We start from the raw sequence: 5,839 nt of genomic DNA on the forward strand, positions 1-5,839 counted from the left end.
TTTTCTCTAAGATCTGGAACAAGACAAAGGTGCCTACTTTTACCACTTTTATGCAACACAGAACTAGAAATTCCGGTCCAAGCAATGAGGTGAGTTACAGAAACAAAGGACACTCAAATCAGAAAAAAAGGTCAAATTGGCTCTGTTTGCAGATGACACAATCATGTGTATATATACATATGACTCCACCAAAAAAATGTTAGAACTAATAAATAAATTTAGTAAAGTTGTAAGATACAAAATCAACATATAAAAATTAGTAGCATTTCTATTTAGCAATAGCAAATTCTCTAAAAAACAAAATCAAGAAAGCAATAGCTACAAAAAGCGTTCTGCCTGTGGATGCCACCAAGGAAGCTTCACTGAAGTCTCTCTCCCCAATGCAGTCATGATTATGTCAGAGCCCCCTAAGGAGTCCGAACAGCTGTGTAGACTCTTCATCAGAAGACTGAGCTTCCAAACCACCGATCAGAGTCTGAGGAGCCACGTTGGGCAGTGGGGAAGGTTCACTGACTACGTGGTAATGAGAGACCTGAACATCAAGTGCTCCAGGGGCTCTGGGTTTGTCACATATGCCACTGTGGAGGAGATGGATGTGGCCCTGAATGCAAGGTCACACAAAGTGGATGGAAGAGTTGTGCAGCCAAAGAGAGCGCTTGAGAGAGAGGGTTCTCAAAGTCCAGGTGCTCACTTAACTGTGAAAAAGATATTTGTTGGTAGCATTAAGGAAGACACAGAAGAACATCACCTTGATTATTCTGAACAGTATGGGAAAGTTGAAGTGATTGAAATCATGGCTGACCCAGACAATGGAAAGAAAAGGTGCTTTCCCTTCGGAATCTTTGACAGCCATGACTCCGTGGATAAAATTGTCATTCAGAAATGCCATACTGTGAATGGCCAACAACTCGTAAGTAAGGAAAGCTCTGTGGAAGCAAGAGGCGGCTAGTGCTTTATCCAGCCAGAGGTCAAAGTGTTTCTAGAAACTTCAGTGGCGGTCGTGGGAGTGGTTTTGGTGGGAATGACAACTTTGGTGGTGGAGGAAACTTCAGTGGTAATGGTGGCTTTGGAGGCAGTCGTGGTGGCTGCCATGGTAGAGGGGGAGGAAGGGGAGGTGGCGAGGAAGAGGAGGATGTGGTGTTGGTGGGGATGGCTATAATGGATTTGGTAATGATGGAAGAAATTTTGGAGGTGGTGGAAGCTACAATGATTTTGACAATTAAAACAATCAGTCTTCAAATTTTGGACTCATGAAAGAGAAAAACATGGGAGGCAGAAGCTCTGGCACCTATGATGGTGGAGGCCAAGATGTTGCCAAGCCACGAAACCAAGGTGGCTGTGGTGGTTCCAGTAGCAGTAGTAGTTATAGCAGTGGCAGAAGATTTTAATTATTGCCAGGAAACAAAGCTTAGCAGGAGAAGAGAGCCATAGAAGTGACAGGGAAGCTACTGGTTACAACAGATTTGTGAACTCAGTCAAGCACAGGAGTGGTAGGGCCTAGCTGCTACAAAGAAGATGTGTAGACAATACTTGTGTATGGGCAAAACACTCCAGGATTGTGTTTGTGACTAATTGTATAACAGGTTATTTTAGTTTCTGTTCTATGGAAAGTGTAAAGCATTCTAAGAAGGCATTTTAAATGTAAATTTTAATGAAATAGTTTGATCATGATGGTGAATAAATGTGTCTTTTAAAAAAATAGCTGCGGGCTGGGCTCAGTGGCTCAGCCTGTAATTCCAGCACTTTGGGAGGTGGGGTTGAGTGGATTGCCTGAGTCAGCAGGTTTGAGACCAGCCTGGGCAACTTGGTGAGACCTGTCTCTACAATAAATCAAAAATTAGCTGGCCATGGTTGTGTGCATCTGTGGTTCTGGCTACTTGGAAGGCTGAGGTGGAAGGATCGCTGGAGCCCAGCCGGTTGATGATGGGCTGATTGTGAGTGTGCCACTGCATTCCAAACTGGGCAACAGAGTGAGACTCCAACTCAAAAGAAAAAAGAAAAAAAGCTACAAAAGAATCTAGTGATAAAATCAACCAAGAAGTTAAAAGAATCTACAATAAAATTTATAACATATTGATGGAAAAAATTGAAGATGGCACAAATTAATGGAAGATATCCTATGCTCATATATTGGCAGAATGTTGTTAAGAAGTCCATATTAAAGCAATCTAGAGATTCAATACAATCTCTATTAAAATATCAATGACATTCTTCACAAAATTAGAAAACATTCTTAAAATGCATATGAAATGCAAAATCCTCAAATAGTAAAAGGAATCAAACAAAAAGCGAATTTACACTACTGTATCACATTACTGTATTTGAAAATATACTGCAAACTTATATTAACCAAAACAGCATGGAATTGGCATTAAAAATAGATGAATAGACCAATTAAACAGAATAGAGGATCCAGAAATAAGTTCATGCGTTTACAGCTAACTGATTTTTGACAAGGTTGCCCAAAACACTAATTGGGGAAAGGACAGTCTCATTAATTAATTTGTAAGTAGGAGCTGAAAGCTGACTATTTTGTAATCCAAAAGTTGGAATCTGGAATCTGGAAAGGCTGAGCTCTCCACATGTTTCTCATGTAGAATCGTGATCAGGAGAGCTTGGGAAGAATAGAAGAAGAGGAACAGGGAGAGGTTGGTGAACGAAAACAAAGTTGCAGCTAGACAGGAAAAATAAGTTACATAATAGGGTAACTATAGCAAATAAGAATGTATATTATTATACAGTGTATATTTCAAGATAGCTAGAAGAGAAAGTTTTCAATGTTGTCACTACAAATAAATGAAAGATGTTTAAAGTGATGAATATGGTAATTACCCTGATTTGATCATTATACAATATTAAACATGCATTGGAAATCACACTGTACCCCATAAATATGTATAATTATTATGTGTTTGCCGGAGACCAGCTCCAGCCAGGAACAGGGTACCCCAAAGGTGGAGATGGCGTCGGCGATTGGGGGAGGAGAAAGAGAGAGAGAGAAAGAAAGAGACTGGACTCCGGTCTAGTACAGAAGCGATGTGTGTTATTGGGAATTGCAACAGGTCTTTTATACACAAAGTCAGATGTGGGAGGGGCATCCCCCACCCACCAGAAACCTTAATCCATGGAAACTTAATCAATGATGGCCTTTAAACCCTTTTCATATGATAATCTTAAAATCCCATAACAAAGGATAACCTAATCTGTGACTGACATATTCTATAAACCTTTTTCATCCTAAGCTGATTGATTTATGCCAAGTTAAACAATTCTATAGAAGCTTAAGTATTTACTTTACAAACGAAAGTGGCCCATCCCAGAATGTTTGGAATGTGGCCCAGTCCAAAGTTCACAGTGGACTACCTGCAAGTAATCCAGCTGCATTCTTTCAATAGAATGGCTGTCTTCTAAAACTATATTCTACATAATTTACACCTTATTCAACTTCAGTGAATCCTGAGATCACAACCCAGAAGCCTGTGACCAATACTAAGGCTCTTAGATGTGACCCAAGTTTGAATTGCAAGTTGTGTGAAAGCCGAAACTGCAGTTTGTGGAAGAATGGGGGCAATGAGCTTCTAATGTGAGCTTGTGTTCGTCTCGGTCTCAGAGTTTTTATGTTTGAGCTTGTAGGAGATTAATCTGGTTAGTGCTGAGTAGAAAGGGGGAGGAAATGGGGTCAATAGCTCCCGAACGCATCTAGTGGTCTTGGGGTCAACGGCCCTTCCTGATCCCTAATGCTCAGTGGGCCTCCATGGCCGGCTCCCAACATGTGTTAATTATGAGAAGATAAAAAGCACGTTTAAAACACCTTTGACGTTAACAATAATAATCCTTCTTATAATTTTGCTGCTCTTTTACATTTCCAACTCTTTTACATCTCTAATCTTATTTAATCCACGTAAAATATTACAGTGTTATTTTGACAATTTGGCATACTTGGAAATCAAGCTCCCCTAAGGTCAAGTGATTGACCAGCTCACATATGAAGTAGTAATTAGCAGCATATCTAGAGAGCACAGTTTTCTAAACTTAAGTTCCATATTCTTTCTACAGAACAAATGAATAGGTAATACTGGTACATGAATCATCCCCTGCCTTTAATTGTGCCAGTTCTGCGGCTTGTCTTTTACTCATGCTTAAGTGTTTTAAATTATCTTTCCTTGCCTCTGTCTTAATACAAAGATATAAGCTGTTGTAAGGTCTTTTTTGCTTTAGTCTCAAAGATAAAGGACAATTTTCAGTTTAATGGGCTGAATAGGATCTGGTGTTAAATGCTGAGATGACCTAAGAGTTGGGATAAATTGAAAATTCATATACTAAGGTTGAGAAAAGAAAGCAGGAAAAATATGTTTAAAAAATAGTTTCGGCCGGGCTCAGTGGCTCAGCCTGTAATCCTGCGCTTTGGGAGGCCAAGGTGAGTGGATTGCCTGAGCACGCGGTTCAAGACCCGCCTGGGCAACTTGGCGTAAACCTCATCTCTACAATAAAAATAAAATTAAAAAATTAGCTGGGCGTGGTAGCGCGCGCCTGTAGTTCCAGCTAGTGGGAAGACTGAGGCGGAAGGATCACCAGAGCCCAGCAGGTTGAGGCTGCGGTGGCCGGGAGCAACCACTGCACTCCAGTCTGAGCGACACAGTGAGACTCCAACTCAAAAAAAAAAAAAAAGTTTCTTTTTAAAACAATGAAGCAGAACATGGCAAAATATATTCAGACTTTGAAACATACAATGTAGCTTTTAAGATGATGGTTACCAACACTTTTGTAAGTAGGAGCTGAAAGCTGATTATTTTTGTAATCTAAAAGTTGGAATCTGGAAAGGCTGAGTTCTCCACATGCTTCTAATGTAAAGCTATCATGGATGAGACCTGAGACTATATTTGTACTTACTTTGTATTTGGGATACAGCACAGCAAATGCAGCATAGGTGTTAGAGTTAGATAAATATGTCTTAATCTTAGTTCCACAGTCACCAGACAGCTAAGTGTTCTTAGAAAGCTGAGGTTCAAATTTTCAACTGGTGAAGTGATGAAGAGTTGTAGTAAAACTTAAAATTTAAATGAAATAAGGCGTACAGATGCTTACTACATCTGGATGCTGAACACTCTCACTTTGCTCCCTGCAGATCCAGTTTTGTGCTGTTCACCTTGTCCTTTTATAAGCATGATTATCTAGTCTCCTCTCCTGGCTTCAGGTTGGGTTCAAATGATGGAAGACACTAACTGGAGAAGGGAAAGTGAGAGAAGAATTTGGTCTGCATAACTCTTTCCCCAGAACTCTTCCTTCTGTGTTGGTGGAGACTGCCTTACTATACAAAAGGAGAAACTTGGTGTCCTATCAGGCGCCCCTCTCTCACCACATAGTTTCAACTTTTGCTGGACCCCAGTAAACGCTTTCACCTAACCCCTTTAGTCCAAAAGTGGTAGTGGTTTCCCTGCTGTTATTATTTCCAGACTGCTCCACCTATGCTTGTTGCTATTTTTGTTGTTGTTGTTTTCTTAAACCAACTCACACCTTTGTAAACATCACTTTATTAAGCTCTCTTCAAGCATTCCTTTTTAATGTGCCATCTGTTCTCCAACTGGGACACTGATCCACTGATCAAATTGTGACTATGGTCATTATTATAATTATTAGAGGCCGGTCTCGTGGAATGCCCTGCCAAGTTGTGTTATGAAGGGGATTCATAGCAACTACCTTGAGATTGTGGGAGCTATCAGGTGGTACATGAATATACAAAACAGTTAATCTTCTGAGGCTCATGGATAATTATCTAAAGTGTCATATATCAAAAAGGGACTCAAAAGAGTTCATATCTGTTGAGAAATATACTAATTTA

At 40.1% G+C, this 5,839-nt stretch overlaps 1 pseudogene; it reads left to right on the forward strand.

Moving 5' to 3' along the window:
- The first annotated feature begins 388 nt into the window (after positions 1–388).
- Positions 389–1,388, forward strand: LOC103267669 (annotated as a pseudogene).
- The last annotated feature ends 4,451 nt before the right edge of the window (positions 1,389–5,839 follow it).

The sequence above is a fragment of the Carlito syrichta genome, unplaced genomic scaffold (assembly GCF_000164805.1).
Source record: "Carlito syrichta isolate Samal-C Ts95f unplaced genomic scaffold, Tarsius_syrichta-2.0.1 Scaffold308196, whole genome shotgun sequence".
Lineage (NCBI taxonomy): Eukaryota > Metazoa > Chordata > Mammalia > Primates > Tarsiidae > Carlito > Carlito syrichta.